This window comes from Bufo gargarizans, chromosome 5 (genome assembly GCF_014858855.1).
Source record: "Bufo gargarizans isolate SCDJY-AF-19 chromosome 5, ASM1485885v1, whole genome shotgun sequence".
In the NCBI taxonomy this organism is placed as follows: domain Eukaryota; kingdom Metazoa; phylum Chordata; class Amphibia; order Anura; family Bufonidae; genus Bufo; species Bufo gargarizans.
Window position 1 is genome coordinate 4,322,541 of NC_058084.1, and position 22,316 is coordinate 4,344,856.

The window sequence follows — 22,316 nt, forward strand, 5'->3', positions numbered from 1 at the left end:
TATTTCCCTGTAATAAACCCTGTAAATGGCTGTATCACGCAGCACTTGCACCCCAATAACAAAAACGGTTTGCTGGAATTACAGAGCTGTATGATGGCAATTTGGATCCCCAGTCAGTGCAGCAAGGTGTAATAAGATTGTTCCTATTACCCAGGCTGTAACCTCCCCTACTGAACCCTATTCTAAATAAATGCTGTGAAATAATTCCTTTCCCTACACATTGAATAATCTTTCCCGGAACTTGTAAATCGTTTTTTCAGCACAATGAAGCCTTTTCTAGCACTGTCCCTAGCACCTGTAGACGTCTCTCCCTTTGACTCATCGGAACCAATATATTCTGCACTGGAAAATGGCAGAATCCAAGATGGCTGAGGCTATTTATAGGGCTGTGACATCACAGGGCTGGCTGGCTGCTGATTGGCTGCCAGAGTTCCTTGCTCCATGTCCTCACACACTGGTTTATTTGGGATGATTCTGCTGACAGCTGCCCTTTAAGTATTTTGTTACAGTAGATCTCAGCCCTCCACCCCCCCATCTCAGTTGCCCATTTCACCTTAGAATAATGTAACTTCCGTTGGGTTGACAGAAGATGAATCATGTCCACAATATGACCTATATCAAAGAAAGGGGATAGATAATTAAAAAGCAGATATGACTCATCGGTCGTTAATGGTTTGGTTCCTTCCCCCGCTCCCACGATAACTTGTCATCTTTCCAGTAATGTAAAACTGTAGAATATTATCTGGGGCATAAGCGATATTTCTGTACTTTATCACCCAAGACTGATCTTAAAATACGGGTGGCATTATCTTAGCGTGGACACAGTGAGAATCTGTCAGGGTGATACCCATCAGAGCGAACAGGTTTGGTACAGAACAAGCAGTAATAGTAGTAACTGTAGGAAGGCGCAAGGGTCCGTCGTTGGCGAAAAGAATGTGTCACCGAGGTTCCTGGCCTCGGCGAAGTAAGAGCCGGTATTTTCAAGTGTCAGCGACAGCTAGTGCTGGTTGACACGTTGCTAGTTTAGTATGGCTGTAAGCTGATCCGGGCAGGCTCTTACTGGGAGTAGCCAAAGTGCTGGGTGGGTGGCTACTCCCCACGCTCCAGGCCGGGTCTTTACTGGCCTATATTAAACCCAGCCAGCAGTCTCAGCTGGGTGTGGATTACTCCTCTCTGACAGTGGAGCACTGTCAGTGCCGTGCAAAAGGGCTGGGAGCCGCATGCTGAGAAACAAGCCCCTAAAGCCTGCTGTGGGCCACAGGTGGAGAAACTGCAAACCAGGTGAAGGTTTTTGTTCTGTGGACTTTATGATGCGAACAAACACCTAGACTGCAAAATGTCACTTTTTGTTTTTCCTTATGTGTGAATAAAACACTGAAGTGTTTAAGTTAAAGACTTTGTGGTTGCCTCTATACTGCGTCCGCTAGCCTGCCTACCAGAGCAAATTCCCACATAACATAGAAGAGACATAAAAGTAATAGCTGCAGCTGCAGCAAAAACCGTACTAGTAGAATAAATGCAAGAGTTAGAAAAGAAAGAAGGATGATTTTAGAGATAAGCACATTTCAAAAAATTTGATTCTGCTCCATAATTTCAGTAGAATTTCTGAATTTAGAATCGATTAGCTAATCTCTAGTTAATTTCACAATATGTCTTTCACATTATTGGCAGCTTTTTTTCTCTTTTTTTTTTTTAAGAGCAAAAGACGTGGCATCATTTTTTATTTTTTTGTGGAGCAAACTTAAATTCCGAAGCCACGTGCTCCATGCCGGCCAATAGAAGATTACAAACTGAACATCCTTCAAAGACTGCTTTTTTTTTTTGCAGAGGTGTCTGAAAAAAAATAATAATTGTGTGATAAAAAAAACACCCCAAAAAATGTAAGAAAAAATGGCATGCTTAAAAAAATTCTAGAAAATGACATATCATGCAAATAAAACAGAAGCAGACACATTGTGTATAAAAACCTGTGTAGCTGAAAGAACGGGGGCCCAGTGCAGGGATACTGCAGGGAGACTTCAGATTGAGTACAGGGAGACTGCAGGGAGACTTCAGAGTGAGTACAGGGAGACTGCAGGGGGAGTACAGGGAGACTTCAGAGTGAGTACAGGGAGAGTGCAGGGAGAGTGCAGGGAGACTTCAGAGTGAGTACAGGGAGAGTGCAGGAAAACTGCAGGGAGACTCCAGAGAGACTGCAGGGTGAGTGCAGGGAGAGGGAAGGAAAACTGCAGGGGGAGTGCAGGGAGAGGGAAGGGTGAGTGCAGGGAGAGTGCACGGAGACTTATGCTGTGTCAGTTTTGTTTATTTATTCCTACATTTACTTATTCCTACATCAGTCATAAACTTAGATATGTAATTTAATACCAATAAGATGAAAGCCTTTATTATTCCGGTGCCAGCGTGCCAACCAACACCATCCAGTCTGCACCCCTTACGGGGGACAGGTCTTAATGATAACCATCCTCATCTTTTGCTGGCTTTACTTCTTCCTAATCATCCTTCTTGGTATCCATTTCCAGGAAAAGCCAGCAAGATGCAGAGAGAGGAGCAGCTGGATGTTCCTGATGATATATTCATCATCGATATTAGATGATGTGGAAAAGGAGGAAAAGCAGATGGCAGAAGAAGGGCTCCCACCTGTAGGGCAGGAGAGCGCTGGGGTTGAAGAAGTGGGTATGCCAGAGCTGATTAACATTCTGTGTTTACTGTCAAATACCCAGCAGAAGATTGCAGTCCAGAACAGCAATAATATGCATATTGTCCCCCAACCTAACCAGACAAACCTCATACCAGTAACATCCCCTGTTTAAAGTGCAGCCAATAACAAAGAAGAAGGACTATACAGTGTGGTCTTCATTATTAAATGAAAGGCAGCTGCGGGCTAATTGGCCACGTGCTTCTTCCCAGAAGCATGGCCGCAACCCACCGCAGCGTGGGCTCCGTGTGGCTGTACCCTAAGACAGAGTGGCCTGGGTATACCTGATTTGTAGTAATTTGTGACGAATGAATACGGAACAAATCAAATTTCTTTCTATATCAATTTTTTTTTTACTTTGCTTATCTCTAGTAGTAATAGTTAAAATCATTCAAAGTACAGTAATAGTAGTTTCATTAGCAGCAAAATAAGGTAATGCAAATAAAACTGTAGTAAAAAAAAAATAATAGTAGTAGCAGCAGCAGTAATAGAAGTAGAATTGCAGCAATAGTTAAAATGCTTAAAAGTAATAACAGTTTCTACAGAAAAAGTTGTAGTAATAACAGTAGTAAAAGTAATAATTAGTAAAAGCAGTAGGTACGATATAAACAGTCATGGTAGTAGAAACAGTAATAATATACTTGAAGACACTATGCAAGCACTTCTTTTGCAATATGTTTTATTGTAAAACTAATTTTCTACTAAAACTTATACCTGATTTAAAAAAATTAGCACATTGTAAGGCAGCAAGTTCACATGTGTCGGATTTACCATGGATTAATGAAATCTGATGACTGTCCACATCCCTTGCTTGTAATTGGGGCTTCGTTAACCCTTTTCATATTCTACAAAAAAGTTCCATGTGAAAAAAAAAATTCTACAAGAATAAACATCATACTTCTAAGTGTCCTGGACTCCACAAGGAAATGGTCCATTTTGGATTAACCTCATGAAACAGACCCTCCACAGTTCAAAACTGGACACCCAGGACAGAAATCTGAGCACAGACTACATTCGGATGATCATCGTATGCTCCGGATTCCCCTCTAATTTTTGAATTTTACAATCCCGTTTGTAAAAAAATTACTTTGCTTTGTTTTCGTTTTTCCTTTTTTTTTTCGTGTGAAGACGGGTCAGTCAAACAAATTCCAGTCTGTCCGCACCTCGTCTAGATGGTCTACAAAACAGATCTACGGAAGGTTGTAAACGTTACCCATGTCTGGGGCTCGTCACTCGCACCTATTTGTAAGGCTTTGGCACAACTGCTTTTATGCTTTTATGACTCCTTAAACAGCAGATCGACCGGGGAGTCAATTTCCCACCAAACAGATATTGATGATCTATCCTGAGGATATGTCATCAATATTAAAGGGGTTATCCAAGAATAAAAAATGCTCCCCCATCTGCTGAGCCTCTCACACTGAATCTACTTACCTGGTCCCCGCACCGCCGCTGCTGCTTCTCCCCGTGCGCGGATGAAAACATCCGGTGTCAGGGGGGAGCAGCCAATGGCAGGCGGGGACGGGGGGAGCCTCCCTAGCATCGCAGGTGACACTAGGGAGGCTCGTCCCCACCTGCCCTTCGCTGCTCCCCTCCGACACCGGATGTTTTCATCTGCGCACGGGGAGAAGCAGCAGCGGCGGTGCGGGGACCAGAAGCGGCAATGTACATCTGTTTCGCGAGTAGACAATACAATTAGCGATTGAATAAGTATTTGCGATGAGAAATATAATCGACACATAGTCCTATTCGAAGATAGCGTAAGACATTTCTCGATGTTTTAATTTGCCCACTAACAGACTCTAAATTATCTAGGAAAATTCGGAACAATCTCGAATATTTCACGAGTACAATTCTGGACATTGGATCGAATATTAACAAATAAGCTCTAAAGGAGAATCTCGAATATTTAACATCTTTTTTATCTTGCAAATATTTATGTGAAATTTTGGACATTGGATTGAAAATTAACCATTGTGTTTTATAAGAGCACCTTGTTCTTAATCTAGGATTGTTTTTACACTAGTATTGTTCCAATATTAGTATTGTTTATAGGTACTGTTGTCATGTTTTAGTCTGGCCAGACCTGTTATTGATTGTATTGTAATTTTAGGAATCTCTACCACTATTATAGGTTTTTATTCAATAAAGTACCACTTACTCCAGATATAGAGAGTGTCCAGCCCTTTTTTAGAAATATTGTTTTAGCTTATAGATAGGGTGAATCTGTCGGCTGAGAGCACCCATCAAGGGAACCTCACACAGCAGTGCGGTCTAATTCTGGTTGTTTCCAAATCCCACTATTAAAAAAACTTTGCAGTTGGGTGTGAATCATAGTGATAGTCCTTTTTTACCAGAAGTCGTGGGTGTCCCCATGTGCCGGCGGAGTCTAAGCCATTTTTAACCCCTTCGAGACCAGGCCTATTTTCATTTTTACATTTTTGATTTTTCATCCTCATGTTCCAAAAGCCATAACTTTTTTATTTTTCCGTTCACATAGCTATATTAGGGCTTATTTTTTGCGAGACAAGATGCATTTTATAATGCCACCATTTAATTTACCACGTCTTGTATTACAAAAAAGAAAAAAAAATATTTGTGTAGCAAAATAGAAAAAAAAAATTGAATTCCATCAAGGTTTTGGGGGTTTTGACATCAGAGCGTTCACTATGCACTAAATATGATGACCTGACATTCTTATTCTGCGGCTCAGTATGAATGCGGCGATACACAACTTGAAAATTTTTTATTTTGTTTTACTACTTTAAAAAAAAAAAAATCTTTAGAAAAATCTAAATTTTCTTTGCATCACTATATTCGGACAGCCATAACATTTTTATATTGCGGTCTACAGAGCTTTATAAGGGCTTGTTTTTTGAATAACGAACTGTAGTTTTCATTGATGCCATTTTTGTAGTATATACAACGTTTTGATCACCGTTATTAAATTTTATGGGGGGACAAGATGACAATAAAATGGCAAATCGTGTGTTTTTCATTCACCGCACAAGAATTAAAAAAAAATATTTTAATAGTTCAGACATTTTCGGACGCGGTGATACCCAATATGTTTATTTTTTTTTTTATTGTTTATGTATTTTTATATGTAAAATTGGGAAAGGGGGGTTATTCAAACTTTTAATATATTGGTGTTTTTTTACTTTTTTTTAAACTTTATTTAACTTTTTTTTAACACAATTAGCCCCCATTGGGGCCTCGTACATCTTTTGATCCCCTCTCCTATTCACCATAACCGAGATCTAAACCGAGAATAGGATTTTTACACCCTCCATTCAGCGCTGTGCCTCGTGCATAGCTCAGTATGGAGAAAGCCATGGCAACCGATGCTGAAGTGATGCTGATGCTGAAGCGATCCAGGCTGCCATGGAAACCGATCGGAGCCCCACGATTTCACTGCGGGGGGGTTACGATCAGAAGGAAGATGGAGCCGCATCACTTCACAGGTGCCACGATCAGCCTTGATCGTGGAACCTGAAGGGTTGAATGGCAGGGGCGGCGCGATCGCCGCTTCATGTTAGTGGTATCATACAGCCGGCTCACTGCACATGCCCGCTCCATACATCCCCTGGCACGCAATGACGTACCTGTAAGTCAAAATGCGTGAAGGGGTAAGGATAATAATTACAATTATTCCAGCTGGTATGTATTTTTTGTTACTACTTAAAACAAGAGAACTGCAACTTTTGAGAAATCTTTTATTGTCAATTTATGAAATTGCAATTATCAGGAGATTTTTGAAGGACTCTGTGGCGCTGTTGCATTGGCGACAAAGGAAAAAGAGTTATCCTCTCACAGTGGTTAAAAGTGGTACTACAACTAAGAAATATTGGGAATTACTAAATTATTTGTAGTGGGGCGTTCCTGAGAGATGCCAGGCTCATAATTTTAAATTGCATTAAAATTTCTACTGTCTGTTACATAGTAGAGATTTTTTTTTTCTTACGTCTTTGACACACAGTGGCTCATGCCCTTTCTTTGGTGAACTAGTTATACCCTGGAGTTTTTCAAGAGGAAGTGGCTTGTAACTGATAGACCTAGGTTTCTGCCTGATAAGGAATGGAGATAACCCGTGTCCAGCAGACACGTCTCGCCTTCAACACCTCTATCAGAAAAGTCTTGGTGTGCAACTAGTGCAAGGGAAAGACAAATTGTGATCACAAAAAAAACAAGGATATTTCATCACTTCTGTTTAGGCCTCATGCACACGACAGTATTTTTTCACGGTCTGCAAAACGGGGTTCCGTTGTTTCGTGATCCGTGTCCGTTTTTTCTTCCGTGTGTCTTCCTTGATTTTTGGAGGATCACCAGACCAGAAAAGTGAAAAAAAAATCTAAGTCAAGTTTGCCTTGAAAATGATAGGAAAAAAACGGACACGGATCACGGACGCGGATGACAATATTGTGTGCTGCCGTGTTTTTTCACGGACCCATTGACTTGAATGGGTCCGCGAACCGTTGTCCGTCAAAAAAATAGGACAGGTCATATTTTTTTGACGGACAGGAAACACGGATCACGGACGCGGATGACAAATGGTGCATTTTCCGAGTTTTCAACTCAAAGTCAATGGGTCCGCAGAAAATCACGGAAAACGGAACAACGGACACGGATGCACACAACGGTCGTGTGCATGAGGCCTTACTGTGAGGAGAAGGAGACCTTGGGTTCTGGATGAAAAATAAAGGAAGATAGATAGGTAGATAGATAGATAGATAGATAGATAGATAGGAGATAGATAGATAGATAGATAGATAGGAGATAGATAGATAGATAGATAGATAGATAGATAGATAGATAGATAGATAGATAGGAGATAGATAGATAGATAGATATGAGATAATAGATAAATAGATAGATAATATGAGATAGATAGATAGATATGAGATAGATAGATAGATAGATAGATATGAGATAGATAGATAATAGATAGATAGATAGATGGAGAGATAGATAGATAGATAGATATGAGATAGATAGATAGATGATAGATAGATAGATAGATAGATAGATAGATAGATAGATAGATAGATAGATAGATAGATAGATATGAGATAAATAAGATAGATAGTTAGGTAGATAGATAGATAGAAGATAAATAAGAGATAATGTGTGTGTTTCACTGTGACGAAGCATCAGCCTTTGTTGTTGTTTTCTTTGTTATCTATAAAGCTGTTAGTTTGGGTCATTAGATGGATGGGCTTGGATTTGCAGCTGTAATACGAATTTTAAAATATACCCACAACAACAAAAATCATAGAAAAAAAAATTGTTAATATTATTAATACAAAAAATAATAAAGATGTTATGTAGATTTTTTTCCACTATTATTATTAGCATAATTCACAGTAATGTAAAATGCATATTTGAGTAGGTATCTAAACTGAAAAAAATCACTGAAGTATTGAACCTACTTTAAAACGTAACTTTTATATACTGATACTAATAAAATAATTCCCACAAAAACAATATTATTTTAGATAGCTGCAAATAAATCTAGCGAGTTATAGATAGGGTATGCAGTACTCCGGATACACATATATTGCACGTTAGGTCATATGTGGCCACTTATGATTAATACATATTAGGTCATATCCGACCACTCACGATTCAGACGTTCGGTGTTCGTTGGCGAATTTTCGTAAGATTACCAGATTCCCGGTCGTCTGATGTCTTGTTCGTGCTGGAAATATGGTCCTTCCGGCTGTGGGTATTCCAGGGTTCAAAAGAAGGGATAAATTAGGGTGCAAAAATTAGCATTATTAGCATTATTAATGCAACAATAGATTATTATTTTATTAATAGACTAAAAAAGTAAAAATCACATTTACAAAATATCACGTTTGTTCAAGGGTAGGACATTTTTACACAAGTAAAAAAAAAAAAAGGTGGCATGCCCTCAGCCGGGGTCCCTTAGCCTCATGGCAAAAACTGGAGCAAAAAATGCAGCAAAAAATAATAACGGAGAAAAAATACACTATGTATGAAACCAGGTCTAAACGTCCTATAGAAAGAGAAGAGAAGTTTATGGCAAAATGCCTAAAAAGTGCCATACCTATAGCAGGCTGTGTTTAAAAAACACCACAGACCTGAAAAAGCATGAAAAGTGAGAAAAAAATGCACAAAAATGAACATGTCTGCAGTGTGTTTCATGTTTGCCTACAACCTTACAGTCAAAAAAAGAAAATGTCACAAAAAAACATGACAAGTGACAACACTTATCGGAAATTCCACAGAGAAATAAGAAACTCACTACAAATCATTTTTTGTAACATTTTTGGGTACTTTGGGTCCATGTTTTTTTGCTTTTTTCCAAACACAGCACACCCTAGGTATAGCTGTTTTTTTAGGCATTTATCCATAACTTTTTCTAAAGAAAAAAAAAGTTTAAAAAGACGCATAATAAAAAAATCTGTATAAAAAAAAAAAGTTTGCAAAAAATGCATAACGTTGATTGTGTTTTTACCACCATAAAGTGTGTGTGAAGAAAGCCTAAATTGGGTAGACTCATTAGGTCAAACCCCTGTTAAAAAAATAAATAAAGTCCCAGTGATGGCCAGGGAAAGCTGCGCTTAGACATACATTCTCTATGCAGTGAATGCATTTTTTGAATTTTTTTTTTCATTTAATTTTTGTTTCATTATTTTTCATATTTAAAGTAGTTCCCTTTTCTTGTTAGAAGGGTCCCCAGAAATAAGCTATTGTCAGTTTGTCCTGCTTCTGTGACCCTCAGTTGTAATCTGGCAGCAAGTGTTCCATTTCCCTGCAGCGCCACCACAGGAGAAATGGAGCATTACACAATTCTCATTGAAATGAATAGTCTGTCTATGTAACATCTGGATGTGTTGGGTCCTCCAGAGCAAGAGATACTTGGTAGCCTATAGATTAGGGTCTTAAATTCCACTTTATTTTTTTTTATAGTATTTTTTTTATTTAATTATTTTATGATTTGATATAAGGATTTGTTTCCCTTATGAACCCCGGTGAACACCATTTTCCATACTGTAGCCCTAACACAAGCAGACAAAAATTTAGGGCAATTCCTGTGACTTTTATGACACAGAACCCATAAATAATTGTATAGAATTTTTTAAACAATAAATGACTTCTCTTGTGATTTCCATACCATGCTTGACTTCCTGCCTATGGGAAAATGTGATGTTTCATGTGTTACAGACCACAATCTGCATACGATACTTCTGCTTTTTTACACACTTTGTAAAACTTCCTCCTTCTTCCATTCTGTTCAAAAGATACGTACAACATAGATTTTTTTCTTTTACAATGTGACTTCCTCCATAGATTTCTTGATGTTCATTGTGCAAAGAAACAAAAACAATGCCTAAAACCTGTATGTTCTCCATACCTCAGGTTCAGTGGGATTCGAATTTAGGATTTATTTTTAATTTACCGGTACTCATTTCACAAATATTAATAACACTATGTTGGCCAGGCCCACCAAGGGATCCAATGGTGGGTTCACATTCTAATGCAAAAATAAATCCCAACCAAGTACATGACGTCCAGCAGGTGAAGCCTTTATCTGAAGCTGATGGTGTAGCAGGTTATCATCTCCTTGAAAAAGTGTTTTTGGAATATTTGTCAAATTATCTACTATTTCCTATTTGATGTGTTCATGGTATGGGCAATGTTGGAGTGGAGGACTGGAGTATCCAGTGGGTGAAAAGTTTATCCCAATCTAGAATTTAAGGCCAAACTGACCATTTTCTATGAGATTTAGTAAAAAACAAAACTCATAGTGAATGGAGAATTGGAATGGTCCATCAGGAATCTCATAGGTGATGCATGGTATTGGGTGGCAATAGTCCTTCAAACAACATTACACCTCGACCCATCTTCTGACAATCCTGCTAAGATTTTTGGAATCCCAGCTCCTGTCCATTCACGATTGTTTATTTCCAAGGCCTTCAAGAAGCTGAAGGTGTTTGATCAGCCAAGTTGTAAAGTTCACAAAGCCATTTCAATGCAATAGAAACTAGGTACAGGTGGATTGGCCATAGACTCTACAGGGAAATTTTTCATGGTGGGACGATGCTCAGAGGGCTGCTTGAGTAAGGTAAGTAATGATCTGTCTCTCCCAGAGTTAATTAACACTGGGGGCGTCAAGTAGTTATGTACCTGGCTGTCAACCACAGGTGCCCTCCTGATTCCTGGGTTCAACAGAATTGCCATCCTGAGGCAACAGGAGTATGTGGCAGAACATGGCAGCTGGCACTGGCCACCACAGAGGGGCGGCTTTTGAGGAGTTATTTTGTGCTTAACTGTGGTTTTTGACGATGCTGGAGCAGTTTATCGTGTTACACTGAGGTATTTAGCTCTATTGTGGTGGTATTTTGTGCTGCAATATGGTATTCGTGGCCCTGCCTTTGGACAATTTGGACCTGTCTATAACATGGGGCCAGTTTTAGTCTTTTTTTCCAGGGCCACTTTAATTTCCCAGTCTGCCCCTGACTAAGTACATACACTTTCTAAGTGATTTTCCCCCTCTAAGTGATTGCCCATTAACCTTTAAGCCTCCTCAAGTTCTAGAGAAGAAAGAAATCTGGGAGATGATGATGGGAGGAGCAGTGGAGAGAACGAAGATATGAGATTATGTGTGGGGAGGTATAGGGAGGTAATCATTGGGTGTAGGTAGCCAGTGAAGGGACTGTCAAAGAGTAGAGGCGGTGATGGAACAATGCGATAGGTGGAATAATTGGGCAGGAGTTCAGGATGGATTGGAGGGGTGAACACCATAGTGATAGGAGGTTCACCAGGGCACTAGTGTTTGAAGAGGTCCAAAGGCTCTTCTAATGGTAGTATAAACTACAAATGGTGGATGGGGGACTTTGCCCAGGAGCTTCAAGTCACACCTTGGGAAGGGATGCCAAGAGGATCTAGTTGGGAAATGACAAAGCAATGTACAAGCAATTGGTTGACTCCTGGTTTGGAAAAAAGCTAATTTAAGAGTTGTTTTTTTATCTGGAGGTGGCAGGAAGTGTTAAGTGCTTGGATACGTAAGCTGAAGGACATCGTAGAACCGATCCCACTTTCATGCCCCAATCTATGGAAAGGAAGCCTCACAAAATCCAGCTACATTTCCTAGTGCATTGATAAGGCAGTGATGCTTGGGTACTAAATGGTAGACCATGGCACTAACCAAGCTAAACTGGCCCTTTATGTGGACTACATGACATTACAAGGCCGTGCTCCATGGAAATAACACCTGAGACATGAGAACAGAATACAGCCGTTATTTACAGTACAACCATTATGACACATTTTCATCATTCTCCATTCTGGGTTAGGGGCACAATGGTGACGCATGAAATTCATAATTAATATCACCACGATGGAAATGGAAATTCCTGATTGCCAAAATAGATATTTTCTTTTGCTCAAGAGTCAAACACATTGAGAACTTATTCTGTGAAACACACCCTGAATATAGCACTGATACCACTTCAAAAGAAACCGTCTGTGTATTTCCTCTGCCTCTGCCCAGGGTTAAATGTTGCTGCAGTATGTTATAGTAATTGACTTCTAAGAGCGATTTCATTGAAGTGTTATTCACTTTCCAGAGGACGTCCTGTAAACTTTTTACATTCGCTGGGACTATTGGATTAACGGGAGACCTCACTCCATTGGGTGATTACGGGGGACTCTGTTGTCCCCGAAATTTCAGAATGTTATATTATAGAGGTAGCTAGAGTGACAGGAGAACAAACAGACCATTTTACATTTAGTTATGTCTCAATAAAGGGGTTATTTTCCTGTTAGGCAATCAATTTTCTTTGATGTCCTAAAATAACCTAATTACAAAAAACAAAATGGCTGCACACCATTAAATATACAAACATTATAGCTAGGAAATGGGGGTCATACTATAAATGAGTATACATGAATAATGGAAGCTCTTAGCGCACATACGTGTCGGGCCCATCTACCAGGCGTCAAGGTGGCTTCCGCAGTTGGGTCCCTATCACTAAAGAAACTGCCCCACTTTGGACTTACTTAAGCCTACAATATTCAGGGCAGTGTAGGAACCAGCTACAAACATATTCTGCTCAGAAGTCCCAGGTAGATGGGCGTGTCCAGTCTAAAAGGGGTGCCACCCCCAACATATTGCAAGAAAATTTAGACTAGTTTAGTCTAAATTTTCCTAAAATAACCTAGTCACAGGGTGTTGTGATGCTGGGTGTCCCAAGGATAAGCTATAATCTGCATGGGACCCTGCAAGTGTTAAATTCCCCTGCAGTGCCCCCACAGGAGAAACAAAAGTATTGCACGGCACCCTCTGGAATCAGTGGGCTGTCCATATAACGTATAAACGTGTCAAGTCCTCCAGAGCAGGGCAACCATAGAGCAGGAATTAAAGTGGTGAGGGTTCAGTAGCAGAACACTCTGATGCTTGCTCATCCTTATGCTTAATGTACTGCTTGCCCCTTGAACCTCTTTGTAGTACACTAATTTACAAATAAATTTGGAAGAAAGAGCCCCATTGAGAAGAAGGATAGGTCAATTTGATTTGAGCCCATTCTTTTATTCACCCATACAGGGCCGGTGCAAGGATTTTTGCCAACACAAGTGAAGCTACATTTTGGCAAGCACCAGAACTCCCCCTATCACCAGCATCCCTCCCGGACCCCACTCCAATCGCCTGAATGCCTGCCTCGCAAAACCCTGCAGTCCACCTACCGCGCCCGCCTCCTGTGCATATATGTTTCTTTAACTTTTTTTCTTTTATGTAAAAAACAAACTAAATTGAGGTTTTTGTTAAGTGCGTTTTATTAACAGTTTAACAAAATAAGTTATACATCTATAAAAAAAAGTTTTCAACAATGAGTAAAAGTGCAGGAAATAGTGCAAACATACTTGTCTTAAAACAGAGTAAACACTGCACACAAACAGTGCTACACTAAAACAGCCTGTTCTAGGCAAAACATTGGTCAAAAAGAAGTGCAATAAGGATCAGTGAGGTTTCAAACCAACACATTATTCCCATTTTTCCTTTCACGTTAGAAACATATTTTCAAACTATAACATAAGAACTTAACTTTCCTGTGAGTCAACTGAGTGCAATTCAACTAAAGTGTTAGATAATACACACATTCAAAGTGAGCTCTATAAAAATTTAACTTTTCTTGCTTTTGCGCTCACAAAATCATAAAGCAAAGTCTGAAAATCTATGTCCTGTGCAATACGGTTTTCAATAGAAATCATTAAATGTCCCACCAATCTCTCTTGTGACATTGTTGAACGTAGATAGTTTTTTATTAATTTGAGCTTTGAAAGGCTTCATTCACCAGATGCGACAGATATTGGCAATGTTAATAATATCCGCAGTGCTATGGAGACATTTGGAGCAAAGTAATTTTTAATTGCATATGCTAAAATCTGTGTAGGGGTCATTGTCGATTTCAAGATAGGAGCCAATATGGTGAGCTCTTCACATAGCTGTGCTCCATCCAGATCAGTATCTTCTGAGTTTTTATCAGTCAATACAGTTTGCAAATCTAAAAGGTGTTTCATATGGTACTTTTTTAAGTTTCTGGATATCGTAAAGAAACTGAACGTGCTTAATTTGCTCAAATCTCTCATCAAGAGAATTAATGCAAACATCCAAAATGCTAAAAAAGCACTCAACTTTACATTTTTTGCAGGATTATCAATTGGATCATCTTGCACTTCATAAGAAAACAACCTCTTTTTCTTTATTTGCCGCACTAACGCAGGAAACATAGGCTCAATCTCCATTTCTGTGGCTAGCTCTCTAGCCTCTTCTAGAAAAATCTTCAAATCCTTGATCTAAACGATAATCCTTCAAAAAAGTTGTTGTAGATTCCAACATATCAATTATATCTGGAAGCTACATACTTTACTTTGAAGCAGCTTGCTGACAAAGTTAATTCCATTTAGAATGCTGTAGCACATTGCAATGAAACACAAAAATTGGAGATTGTTTAGATCTTTGGCAAGGGATTCCGCATCAGATTGTGCCATCGCTGTCTGTGAGCTATCTCTTGAAATATCAGACAAGGCATCATAGATTTCTCCAACCTGGAACCTAAATGGTCGAACAGCATCTATTCTGGAAGACCATCTGGTGTCAGACAAAGGTTTCACTGTAAGTCTCCCAATGTGCTTCTTCAAGACATTCCAACGAAGTGTAGATCCTGTAAAAAAAAACATCTATTTTCTGCACAACAGAAAAGAAGGTTGCTCCATCGCTGCATGACATGGCTGCATCAAGATTTAAAGTGTGAGCGCTGCAGGGAACATAAATGGCACGCAAGTTTAAATCAAGGATCCTCTTCTGAACATCATGGTGTTTGGCCTTCATGTTGGAACCATTATTGTAGCCTTGTCCTCTCATATCACCAAGGGGAATGTTTTATTTTTCTAATTCAGTCAAAATTGCCTCAGTCAGACCTTCTCCAGTAGAGCTTTAGATTTGGAGAAAGCCAAGAAATCTTTCTTCTATACACACCTCTGGTTCAGCAGTAGGAGACCCTCCTTCTTTGATGAACACAAATCAAACAATTATAGTCATTTGTTCAATAAGTGAAATGTCTGGGGTGCAATCAAGTATGACCAGTGCGTGCAGAATCTGTTTTGTAATTTCTTTGGCTATAATGCCAATTAGTTCATTTTGAATGTCCTTCCCCAAATAATGATGGAAAATGTCCTTATTTTTGATACGCTTCAGATGTTCCTGCATAACCGTATCAAATGTGGCAAGCATGTATTTTAGTTGCAAATACAAAACACTTTGTTCAGCCTAACAGAATAAACCAGCCAGTTTCTGTAGGTTTCTTCTCCGTTTGGCAATCGTCTCTTATAATTTGCTTTAGTGAAACGTCTACGGGATGCATCTTTGGGAAAAACAAAATTAGCTTTTTGATTTGCAGGAACTTTCCTGACATCAGCATCCCTTAGGCTACTTTCACACTAGCGTTCGATCGGATCCGTTCTGAACGGATCCGATCATAATAATGCAGACGGAGGCTCCGTTCAGAACGGATCCGTCTGCATTATTTTAGCATATAACAGCTAAGTGTGAAAATAGCCTCGTACGGATCCGTCCAGACTTTCAATGTAAAGTCAATGGGGGACGGATCCGCCTGAAGATTGAGCCATATTGTGGCATCTTCAAACGGATCCGTCCCCATTGACTTACATTGTAAGTCTGGACGGATCCGCACGCCTCCGCACGGCCAGGCGGACACCCGAACGCTGCAAGCAGCGTTCAGCTGTCCGCCTGTCCGTGCGGAGGCGAGCGGAGCGGAGGCTGAACGCCGCCAGACTGAAGCAGTCTGAGCGGATCCGCTCCATTCAGACTGCATCAGGGCTGGACGGCTGCGTTCGGGTCCGCTCGTGAGCCCCTTCAAACGGAACTCACGAGCGGACCGACGAACGCTAGTGTGAAAGTAGCCTAAGTGAGGTGGCGAGAACAGCGGGCCAATTATCTGGATCAGACAAATCAAGAGTCTCCAAAGTAGAACATCATTTCTACATCACTTGATCCTTCTATATCAGTAGTCTTTTCAAGGGGAGGAGATGGTACATATGATGACGTAGAAGGTTGATCATCACCTACTTCTTCTTGTCTTTCCTCGCTTGCATCATCCACATTAGCAGCCTCTTTAGCTGGAGCGGGAACTCCGTACAGTATTACAACAAAGTTTTTTTGTGAATCGACTTCGGATGTGCCAGCTGAAGTCAATGCGCTCATCCCTAACTATGAGCTAAATACACCCTACAAAAGCATAAAAGTAACAAGAAGCGGCGGTCTATAAGAAGGCACGGTGGTTAGTGTGTAAATGCAAATAATTTTAGACCCCCACATTTGTAAAAACTATATTAAAGGTAAAAAAATATATACTGTGTATATTTAAAAAAAAAATAGGTGATTTCCAGAAATATTTTAACATGTAATGCCAAAAACACTCTGGTACTTTTTTAACCCATTGTTTTATATTTCAAACTATGAATATGTCATCTTTCAGACAGTCGCAATCCTACGCTTCCAAGAAGCTAATAATCATTTTGACGCACTTCTTTGCACTTGAGTCTGTTTCTGTCTTTCTAAAAAAAAAAATAATGTAACAGATCTAGCAATATCTGTAGTCATAGGCTGTTATAATGTGACTAACTGCTGTCAGTTTCTTCAATGCCTAGGAAACGGGACAGCACCGGTGAGTGACTTACAGTTAAAATACTGATGATGAATCATAGTGTGAAGGTTGGGTTCTCCCTGCTAGATGGAAAGAATGATTCTTTAGTTTTGTCTTTCAACAGAACATCATGAATAGATACAACTTCACACACTGTATACAGTATCGTTATATAGTGTCATCCATTGTGTAGTGTCGTATATGGCCATAGATGGTACGTGGTAGAATCCAGCTCCTGATGGATTTAGACAGCTCTGTGAAGGAGGTATTGTCCGCTTTGGCCTAATCCTTGTTTTTTTAGAATAGTCCCAAAAAAATAAGTCGGGCAAAGGGTGTCCTGCTGCTGGGACCTGGGACTTCCAGTGATCAGATGTACACTGACGAGCAAAAGGGTAATAATGTTTTGCACTTTTGACTTTCAGGCTCCATATCTCACCATCCACTACGGCTTGGAACGTGAGACTTCCATCATTTTATAGACAAGCATCTTGGCTCTCTCATACATAACTTGGACTTGCAACTATTTAGCATAGGATTAGTTCTGAAGATTCTTCTCATGTAACTGCATTGTTACTGTTTTGCTCCTAAAATTCAAAATTTTTATTTTTATTATTTTGTTAGTATTTTTTAAATCCACCTTTGGCTTTCAGCACTGCCTGAATCCTACTGGACATGCTCTCGATCAGATTCAAGCATGTCTTGACCGAAATCTGTTCCCAGGTCTCTTCTACACGTTCTCAATGTTGGTGCATACTGGTCGACTCACTTGGGTACGAATAAAGCTTTTTCTACAACTCTACCCACAAGTGTTCGGTTGGGTTGAGGTCTTGGGACTGTGGGGGCCAATCCCGCACCTCTACTTCACTGTCATTAAACCATTTATTTGCCAATCTCGACGTATGCTTCGGGTCGTTGTCCTGCTGGGACAATATGTCATCCTTTTCATACCCGTAGTACTCGAGTGAATGAAGTAACTTGTCTTGTAGGATACTCACATATTGCTCAGCATTGAGGCCACCATTGATTCAATTTTGTATTCTTTTCTTCCAGCTGTCATGGCGCTCACATGATGCAGTTTGACAATTTTCTTGGCCGAGATACCGCTATCGATGAGCTGGATGATGCTGTTTCTCTTTTTTAGGGGAAAATCTTCTTCATGGCTGCTCCTGGATTCAAACCAGTGACCTTTTGCTCGGGAATCAACCTAATAACACACTGAGCTATTGGGAAATGTGAGAACAGGTTGTAATTTGCAGTAAAAAAGAAGAAAAAGATTGTTCCACCACCAGGAGCAAAACAGTAACAATGCAGTTATATGACAAGAATCTGCAGAACTAATACTATGCTAAATAGTTGTCCAATTTATGCATGAGAGAGCCAAGATGATGTCTGTAAAATGATGGGAGTCTCACGTTCCAAGCTGTAGTGGATGGTGAGATATGGAGTTCAAAACATTGTTATCCTTTTGCTGGTCAAGCTATGATACAGCCTCTCTTTTTCTTATGCTATAGACATCTTTGGGGAATTTTCTTTTAATTTTCTTTTACTCATTTTGGGCTAAAATTATTTTTGTAATTGGTCTTTCTTAAAAAATTTCAGCTGTTTTTGAGATGCAGAGTTACATTTCTGTTGACTTTGAGTCGCATCAGTTGACAGCCCATGTAGCGCTCTTATCTCTGACTATAGATAAATTGTTATCAAACTAAAAAGATTATGGCTCAAACGAGTGTCTATGAAGTCAAGAGATCAGAGATAAGAGTTACACAAGAGCTGTCATCTGACGGGACTTCAAATAAACTGAAACATAACCCCTGTATCATAAGCTGAAAAGTTTTAATAAAGACCAGTTGCAAAAAATTTGTTTAGCCCCTAAATGAGTAGAATACAATTATAAAATCCCCTTAAAGATGTTCAAACCCTTTAAGACATACAAAACCTATATCGTCATTGACATTGTTATGGGAAGGCCTAATGTCCTAATCAAAATTGGTCTGTATTACTCTGTGCACCCCTATGTTAGCCCACAAGTAAATTTAATTCCTCAACTTAAAAAGGACACATCCATCAGAAATAAACTTATTTTTATACATTTTATTTTTTTAGAATTTTGCCTTATTTTCATTTTGGCAGTACTATGTATGTCATTGAAAATTAGATACAAATGATTGTCCTTCTGTAGCAGTCAGCAGAGATGATAAGACCTCCTCTATAGATCCGTGGTCAGTTTAATGCTGCTGTGAGGGAAGAATGTTATCTGAAGGGTGATCTTAAAGGGGTTATCCCATGTAATGAAGTTTAAATTATTGTGTTGTTTATCCCACCACATGCAATTTACTAAATGCATGTTTTAATCAATTCCTCCACCTTTCCTCTCTATTTGCATTTCTTCCTCTGAGTTGTGTACATGTGGTTGCCAATGGTTACGGCCACCGCCGCGCCACTGCCGCGGTGGCCGCTCTTGCGTGGTGTCCTCCTCTGTCTTCTTGTAGGCTGGATGGCCAGCTTCATAGGATCGCGCATATCCGCCTATGCGTGGTCAGTCTCTTGCCTCCCTTCGTAAGTTTATTCCTCTCGCATGACCGGGCATGCGCGGTCAAACCCGTTCATCCTATCATTTCTTCAGCTGTAAAGTCAGCGCATGCGCGGTCTCTCTGTATCGTGCCGGGGGATTATGTCAGCAGAGCGCTGATTCGGCTGTCACGCAATAGGAAGGTCAACGCCCCCTGACTGAGCAGTCTGCCAAGAGGACAGAGAAGCCACGGCACGCAAAACAGAAGGTGGGATAACCCCTTTAATGATAATAGTAGGTATAGAATTGGTATGACAATATGACAGCTCTATTGATAGGCCTAGATAAGGATGTCCCCAGAAGAGCATGGCATTTATTCGTGTAATGTGTGATAGTGTAATAAATTACAGAGGGGGTCTCTCCGGTTGCAATGATTCTCTGACTAAGAGAGTTAAGTAAGACTGCCTGCAATGTTAAAAGTTCAAGCAAAGAGGAAGTTAAAGAGTCAGGACGGGAAGCAGAATATATGGGAGTGACTTCACAAAAATATCTCCAGAAAAATAAGATGTTTTTATGGAGGAGTCTCTTTAACTGAACACTACACCTTCTTTCATGACCACTCCTAAAAATGGGGCTTCCACTAAGCAATGATTCCAACATTAAGAGGATTGTCCTGTCTTTAAAACCCATTTTCCGGTACCAGGCCAGATGCATCAGTTAGCCAGACAAGAGAGTGGCTACTAAGACCCTGGATCCTGGAGGACCCAACATGTCCAGTTATGGCACAGCCTGCCCATTGATTTCAAAGGTCACAATGTAATGCTTCATTTCTCCTGTGGAGGCACTGCAGGGAAATGAGGCACAGGTTTATCTGCAGGACACAGCTGACGGCTGAGGGGGGGTTCCAGTAGTGGAACAAAAGGTAAACTTATTTTTGGTGGACTCTTCTAACATAAAGGAATTGCAAATACCACAAAGATCCTACCTGCACTTGAAGAAGGCGTAGCTTTGCGCCAAACATTTCACCTCCATGACCGCATATTAATATCTTTCATGACTATAGCCTGAGAAAGTTCTCAGGGCAACAACAGGACCTGGGCAAACATGCTTTCTGACGCATTAACAAAAACAGCTTGCAAGTCAGCCATCCAAATAGTCAAACAGTAGAGAGCCGAGATTAGTATTCCAACCTGCAGGTATGTTTCAGCTTGGTTTACAATAAGGCATGACAGTTTCTTTTTTTACGTAGAAGTCACTGTCAATTGTCACATCAGTCTGACACCAGTGAAATTCTGTCACTGCTAGGATTTATGAGCAGTCGGATATGACAAGCTCTGTGGGACTGTCAAGACAAAGTTTAAGAAACCGGTCACGTAGGACGTAGCTACAAGTAAAAATGAAAAATGGCTTCTACTCACTTAGTATGTTCAAGAGTTATTATTGTCTTGGTGTCTGTTCTTCGGCTATGCCCTTGTGAATACTCCTTGTGACGCCAGCATAATTTGTCACGGTGCTTCATCTCTAGCTTTAAACGAAAAAAAAAGAAAAAGTCATCCGTGAGAACATAACCCTAGAAGGAGGCTGCACTGGCAATTCTACTGCCAAAGAAATTTGATTGACTTATGAGATGCACCTGTCATCCATCTTACACCGAGCTGAATGAGAAACCTAAGACCTGACGGCTCGAAAAAATGAAACAAGTGCCAATTATGTTGTCTGGTTCACTATTTCATTCCAGTTCTATAGTTAAAAGGAGCATTTAGACCGGTTGCATGCTACAATCTAAGGTTGTCCTTAGAGGGTACTTTGGTCCACATTTGCATTCTATGTTTGTCAGCCCATATATATTGTAGGATTGTACCATCTTCTTTGCCTTTCCAATAGCTGCCTATAACTATCAATATTTTAATTGAGAAAAGCAACCACAAATGTTTAGCCATAAGAGGATTGGAGTTTTTTTAAGCTGTTTTTGATAAGGCCTGCAGGAGACCTCCTCCATAGATCCACATTGCAGGCCTGCAGGAGACCTCTTCCACAGGTCCACATCTCAGGCCTGGAGGAGACTTCCTCCACAGATCCCCATTTCACTCCTGCAGGAAACCTCCTCCACAGATCCATATCTCAGGCCTGCAGGAGACCTCCTCCACAAATCCACATCTCAGTCCTGCAGGAGATCTCCTTCACAGATACACATCTCAGGCCTGTAGAAGCCTCCTCCGCAGATCCACATCTCAGGCCTGCAGGAGACCTCTTCCCTAGATCCATATCTCAGGCCTGCAGGAGACCTCTTCCACAGATCCACATCTCAGGCCTGCAGGATACCTTCTCCACAGATCCGCACAGGTTCACACATTATGATCTTCCCCACCTCCGGTCATCACCAACCTCAGATAAGTCAGGTTACAGCCTATCACTGAAGAAGAGACCTGACAGTAGCACCAGACACATATTACTGCTTGCTCAGCATGGTGGATAGCTTATCAGCTTCACCGGCCTACCGTAGCCTATGGTCCAGCCACCATGTAACTGAAGAACATACATACAATTCAACACAACATATTTCCATGGACGAACACAGTGCAAATTAATATATCTGAGCAGTCTCAGCAATATGGAAATTCATATCAGGAAGAGTCTGACAAGCCAAATTCTTATAAATCACTTTGCCTACAATAAGCTACCACATGGTGCTTTTGAGAACAGATGCTACAAGCTACACACTATCTAACCACCCCAGATAGATCACCATATGTTAGAAACACTCACGCATTCATTGAGTTAATAGGCCTGCACAATGCTGACTGTGAGGTACAACAATCCCAAGTATCGCTAGAATGATTGTCAGAAAAAAACAAGATTAGAATCTGACGCTATTATATTACACCAGTGGTGTGAAGAACACCTGCAAAATCTGTGAAAC

The 22,316-nt window shown here is 40.3% G+C and overlaps 1 long non-coding RNA gene across 1 annotated transcript; it reads right to left on the minus strand.

Annotated features, from left to right (window-relative positions):
• Window positions 1-16,709: 16,709 nt before the first annotated feature.
• Window positions 16,710-20,904, minus strand: LOC122938265. Its single transcript, XR_006389995.1, has 3 exons — window positions 20,815-20,904; window positions 16,922-16,970; window positions 16,710-16,798 (listed from the first exon to the last, which is right to left on the minus strand). It is a non-coding gene; the product is annotated as an uncharacterized LOC122938265 (long non-coding RNA).
• Between the last annotated feature and the right edge of the window lie 1,412 nt (window positions 20,905-22,316).